We start from the raw sequence: 6,000 nt of genomic DNA, 5'->3' as shown, positions 1-6,000 counted from the left end.
TAATATCCGTTTGTAGATATTTAATATCTGTTTGGTTTTAAAACCATATCACGGTTTAACTTAAACTTGAGGGGAACTACGACATAAGACGTTATTTCTGAAATCCCAAGCGCTACTTTAGGTAAGAAATCAGCGGCTTAGTTGAGAGGGGGCAAGGGGGGAGGTAGTTGCCTCCAATAATTAAAAAAACTACAATTTATTAAGTAGCTTTGAAACTGTTGCTCGTTTTAAGCGTCAAATTTCCTCGCTATTTTGAGCAGATAATTTTTTTGATTAATCCATGTTCATTTTCAAACAGTTCGTGGTAACGAACTGTAGGAAGGAGCGACCCGGCTCAATTGTAACCAAAATTCTAAGAGATGGAGTTTGATACCCGTAGTTACATCAAAAAATTGCATTTTGATGCTGATTTAGGTATATAAGTTTCTTCAAGATTAGTCTTACCCATCAAAAGTTACGAGCCTGAGAAAATTTGCCTCACTTTAGAAAATAGGAGAAAATTTGCCTCACTTTAGAAAATAGGAGAAAACATCCCCTAAAAGTCATACAATCTTGACGAAAATCACACTATCAGATTCAGCATTTCACAGAACCTTATTGTAGAAGTTTCAAGCTCCTATCTACAAAAATGTGGAATTTCATATTTTTTACCAGAAGACAGATCACGGATGCGTGTTTATTTGTATTTTGTTGTTTGTTTTTTTCCAGGGGTGATTGTATCGACTCAGTGGTCTTAGAATGTCACGAGAGGGCTTATTCTAACGAAATTAAGTTCTACTGACCAAAAAACTGTAGGGCACCTAGGCCCCCACCCACGCTCATTTTTTCGTCAAAGTCAACGGGTCAAAATTCTGAGATAGCCATTTATTTACCATAGTCTAATAATCTAATAGCTGTGTCTTTGGTGACGACTTACTCCCCCACAGTCCCCGTAGGAGGGGCTGCAAGTTACAAACTTTGACCTGTGTTTGCATATAGTAATGGTTACTGGGAAGTGTACAGACTTTTTCAGGAGGATTTTTTTTGGTTTAGGGGGGACAGAGTTGAGGGGGGGTACGTGGGAGGATGTTTCTATGCAGGAACTTCTCATGGGGGAAAAGAATTTCAATGAAGGGGGCACAGGATGTTCTAGCATTATTTGAAAAACAACAAAAAAAAATATTAAAAGTTTTTTTCCGACTGAAAGTAAGGAGCAGCATTATAACTTAGAACGAACAAAAATTATTACGCATATGAGGGGTTTACCCCCTCGTAATACCTCACTTTTTACACTTGAAGTGTTTTTAGTAATTTCAACTGTTTATTCTACGGCCTTTGTGATTCAGAGGTCATTCTTAAGGACTTGGGACACAATTTAAGCTTTAGTGTAAAGAGCAAGGTATCGATGAGGGGTGAACCCCTTCATATACGCAATAAAAACATACGAATATATAAGTTCGTTACGTAAGTTAATTCGTAAGTTACATGTATTTGTTACTAACGAAAACGTTTGTAAAAAATTAAAAGTTCTAGTTGCCTTTTTAAGTAATCAAAAAATAGGAGGGTAACTAGGCCTGCTCCCTCGCTCCTTTTTCTCAAAATCTTGGGCTTTAAATTATGAGAAAGCCATTTAGCCAAAAAAAAAATTAATAAACAAATTTTGCTTTAATTATTTATGTGCGGAGAGCTAAGATCAAAACATGCATTAATTCAAAAACATCCTGAAATTTAATAAAAAATAAGTTTTTTTAATGAAAGTAAGTAGCAACATTAACACTTAAAACGAACAGAAATTACTCCGTGTATGAAAGGGGCTTTTCTTCCTCAGCGCCCTGTTCTTTACGCTAAAGCTCGTTTTTTACTGTTTTAAAAAGTAGAGTTAAGGGAAAGAGTCAAATTTTAGCGTAAAGAGCGAGGCGTTGAGGAGGAAAAGCCCTTTTTATATACGGAGTAATTTCTGTTCATTTTAAGTTCTAATGTTGCCGCTTACTTTCATTTAAAAAAAACTTGTTTTTTTATTTAATTATTATAAGAAAACGAGAAAAATAGTACTCCAGCATACTTCACAATGTTCACATTTTTTCCGAATATACTGCCTTTGAAATTTTATCATCAAGTATAAATGTGAGCCTAGTTAGTGGCAAAATTAAAAATGTTCTAACAAATCAATTTAAAAAATTATAAATGCTTTTGCAGTAAATCACATATTTCATCAGTTTAATATAAAAAATTAAATCTTACAGGGTCAAATCCATTCAAAATTACAATGAAATGAATAGCACCACACCCGGGGCTGTTAGAATAGAACTTGGTTCAGTTATGAGATTGAGCATCCTGTGCTGGGTGGGTGGGGGTTGCGGGAGGTGGAAGGAGGATATGTACTACAGCATTAGCAAAAGCAGACAAGCAGAGGGCAGACAAAAGCAGAGTATATACGACATGTTTCTTTGCCCACCCGAAAGCTTGTTTGCGTTGTACTGCTGTCGTCCACAGCAGCTCATTGCTGAAAATTTTAGTAAAAGCCGAGCATCAGAACTTATATTTATGGGTGTTTAATGTGTGTTTATTGTTTATAATGCAATGCATAATTTTTTTTAATTCAGCAAGTAGTGTTCTTGATAAATAGTTATTTTTCTTCACTACCGCTTGAATAACACCTAATTCAATAGTAGCCCCTCTTCCCCCCCCCCCGCTAAAATATTGTAGCACCTGTAAGAAATTAACACAATAAGGACATACATCCTTGCATGCAACAGGATCACCGAATGAATATTTTTACACTTTCTTTAATTGAGATTCCATTGTATTAATTTAAAAAAGAATATGCCAAAATATCTTTAAAATATTCCAGAGGAAGGGCTGCAAGTTATTAAATTTTCCCATTGTTTACATATAGTATTTGTTATAAGGAGGTTTAGAATTACTGATACATTTCAAGGGGGGATTTTCCAGGGATGAATTCTCTACATGGGAAATTTCTGACTGGGATGAAAGTTTCCTTGGGTGAATTGCCAATGGGAAACTTTACACGGGAACTTACTCCTGGACAATCCCATCTTTGCTACATATTCCCCCAGAAACTTTCTTGCTCATCATTTTACCTGGAAAATTCTCCTTAGCATGGTCTCATTCGAAAAAAAAACTTTTATTTATTAAAATTTTGATCTTTTACGATATTTAATGGAAATCCCCCGATAAGGAAAATTATTCCCGAAACCCTCTCCCTCCAATAAAAAGTCTTCCACAAGGTTTCCTTCCGCTATACAGGTTTGAGGCCACACAGATCTTAATTTTCTTTGCTTAAATGAGGGGACTAAGTATTCAGAATTTTAGTATTTAATGTTTTGATACTGTCTACCGTTTTAACTGTTATTCGTACAGTCAACATACTAAAGAAGAAAGATAAGAATAAGAGAAATTGTTCAATTTTTTGCAAGGCTATCAAATAGCTGTTACCAGAAGTAAATCTTATAAATTTGAAAAATGTGACGCTGTAAAATGAAATGTTTAGTATTTACTAGGCATAGAAAAATTAATAAAAAGAAGTTTTAAAGGAAGTCTTCTTTAAATTTTTTTTAAGCCAATGCTTATGAAAATTCTGAAGCCGATTTTGAAAATATCAAAATCAAGATTGAGATGATAAGCATGAAAAGGAATGATTTGTTTTTAAATTCTAAGATAATTTTTATAGACAAAATATTGGCTAGTCATCACATGACATTTACATATTATATCAACTAAGTTTTTCTTTATCAAAAGTGAACTTTCTTGGAGGATGGGGGGCTGGATATGACTGGGGAAGTTTTTGTTTCGATTAGTCTAAGGACAAACTCTGTAGAAAATTCTTTTCATTAAGGTTTTAAAATCACATCTAGTGTTCTCATTAAATGTAAAAAGGAACTCGGAATTCTCAACAAATTGTTGGTACTTTGAAAACCTTGACTGAATTGTTCCACTTAGGTCTAAACGAACATCCACCATCTCAAATAAGATGGAGCTATTGCCCCTCAAACTAAAAGGACAACATCATTTTTGCAATAGTGCAATAAAAGCACGATTTTCATCTTGCATTTGAGAAACAAAAAATTTTTGGCACCAAAATGTTAAAAAACATTCGCTAAATAACATATCCCAAACGACCCGTGCAGAAATATCACTTTTTCATGAAAAAGAGGAGGAAGGGGGGATGGGTCTCAAAATTAAATTTCTGCAATATTTGTTTTGATCGAATAGTCGTTTCTTGTTAGTTTGAGTCCGAGCAAACCCTAAACGACATCAGAATTAGAAAATGTCATTTTTACCCAAGCCACTTCAGAGGGGAATGAAAAACAAAAATCTTAATGTGTGCGGCCTTTGGAGGATTAAAAGGTCGGTTCTTATTAAGACAAGTCCGGGGGGACCATAAGTGATGCTAGAATGGAAATTAGAATTCCATCACTTGGCACCCTATTTCCAGCCTAGGCGAAGTCAGAACGGGTAAAAATGTCATTTGTGGAACAATAATAATATAATACAAAATTGAAAAAATAATTAAAAGGTCGCTTCCTATTAAATCAAGTCCAGGGAGACTGAAAGCGACGGTAAACTTAATGAGAAAGGTTATTTTCACTCAAGTGTTTACATCCAAGAACTTTGAAATTCCCAGCCAATTGCGGCACAAGTAATGGTAGAATGTCAGCAATGGTTATGAAGTTTAATTATGAAGTTTATCACCCAGTTAAAATTGATCCTTATAAACGGCTTTAGGATTTCAAATATCCAATCGAAGCGCCCCTCTGTAAATCTAAGAACGCCTTCCAAACGAAATAGCAATATTAACAGAAAACAAGAGCTAAGAGCTCATATGGCACTTGTGACGAGGTGAAGAAGAGCCAATAGCCAAGAGCTCATATGGTATGAGCACTAGAAAATTTCTAAGAATCAATAGATTGCTTTAAAAGGAAAATCAGAGCCTTAATACCGATCAGGATTTAAAATAAGAGCTCTGACTCACGAGGTCCTTCTAAATATCAAAATTAATTAAGATCCAATCGCCCACTCGTAAGTTAAAAATATATCATGTTTTCTAATTGTTCCTCTTCCTTCAGTCCCCCAGATGGTCGAATTGGGGAAAACAACTTTATCAAGTCAATTTGAGCAGTTCCCTGACCCACCTACCAATTTTCATCGTCCTAGCATGTCCAGAAGCACTAAACTCACCAAAGGACTGAACCCCACCACCTATCTCCCCCAAAGAGAGTGGATCCAGTCCGGTTACGTCAATTACGTATCTACAACATTTATAAGCATTTTCCAAGATTTACGGTTTCCCCCTCCGACTCCCCCCAATGTCAACATATCTTGTCAGGATATGAAAGAAGAGCTCTGAGACATAAGTTCCTTCTAGCTATCAAATTTCATTAAGATCCAGTAACCCATTCTTAAGTTAAAAAACCTCAATTTTTCTAATTTTTCCAAATTAACAACCCCCAGTTCCCCCAAAGAGAACGTATCTGTGCCAATTATGTCAATCTCGTATCTGTAACTTGTGCTTATTCTTCGTATCAAATTTCATCCGGATCTCTCCACTCTAAGTGTTTTTCAAGATTTCCGGTTTCCAAGATTTCTGTTTCCCCCCTCCAACCCTCTGTGTCCCTGGATCCGAATCGAATTGAAAATGGATTATCTGAGTCATAAAATTCTTCTAAATATCAGGTTTTATTAAGATCTGATCGCTCATTCGTAAGATACCTCGATTTTCACGTTTTCCAAGAATTCCGATTTCTCCCTCCAATTCCCCTCAGTGTCATCGGATCTGGTCGGGATTAAAATGAGAGTTATAAAGCACAAGATCATTCTAGTTATCAAATTTCGTTAAGATCTGAACACCCGTTCCTAAGTTAAAAATACCTCATTTTTTCTAATTTTTCCGAATTACTCACCCCACCCAACTACACCAAAGAGAGCGGATCCGGTCTGGTTATGTCAGTCACCTATCCTGGATTTGTGCTTATTCTTTTCACCAAGTTTCATACTGATCTC

This window comes from Artemia franciscana, chromosome 12 (genome assembly GCF_032884065.1).
Source record: "Artemia franciscana chromosome 12, ASM3288406v1, whole genome shotgun sequence".
In the NCBI taxonomy this organism is placed as follows: domain Eukaryota; kingdom Metazoa; phylum Arthropoda; class Branchiopoda; order Anostraca; family Artemiidae; genus Artemia; species Artemia franciscana.
The sequence above is the reverse complement of the archived record's forward strand: the minus strand, read 5'-3'. Positions refer to the sequence as shown.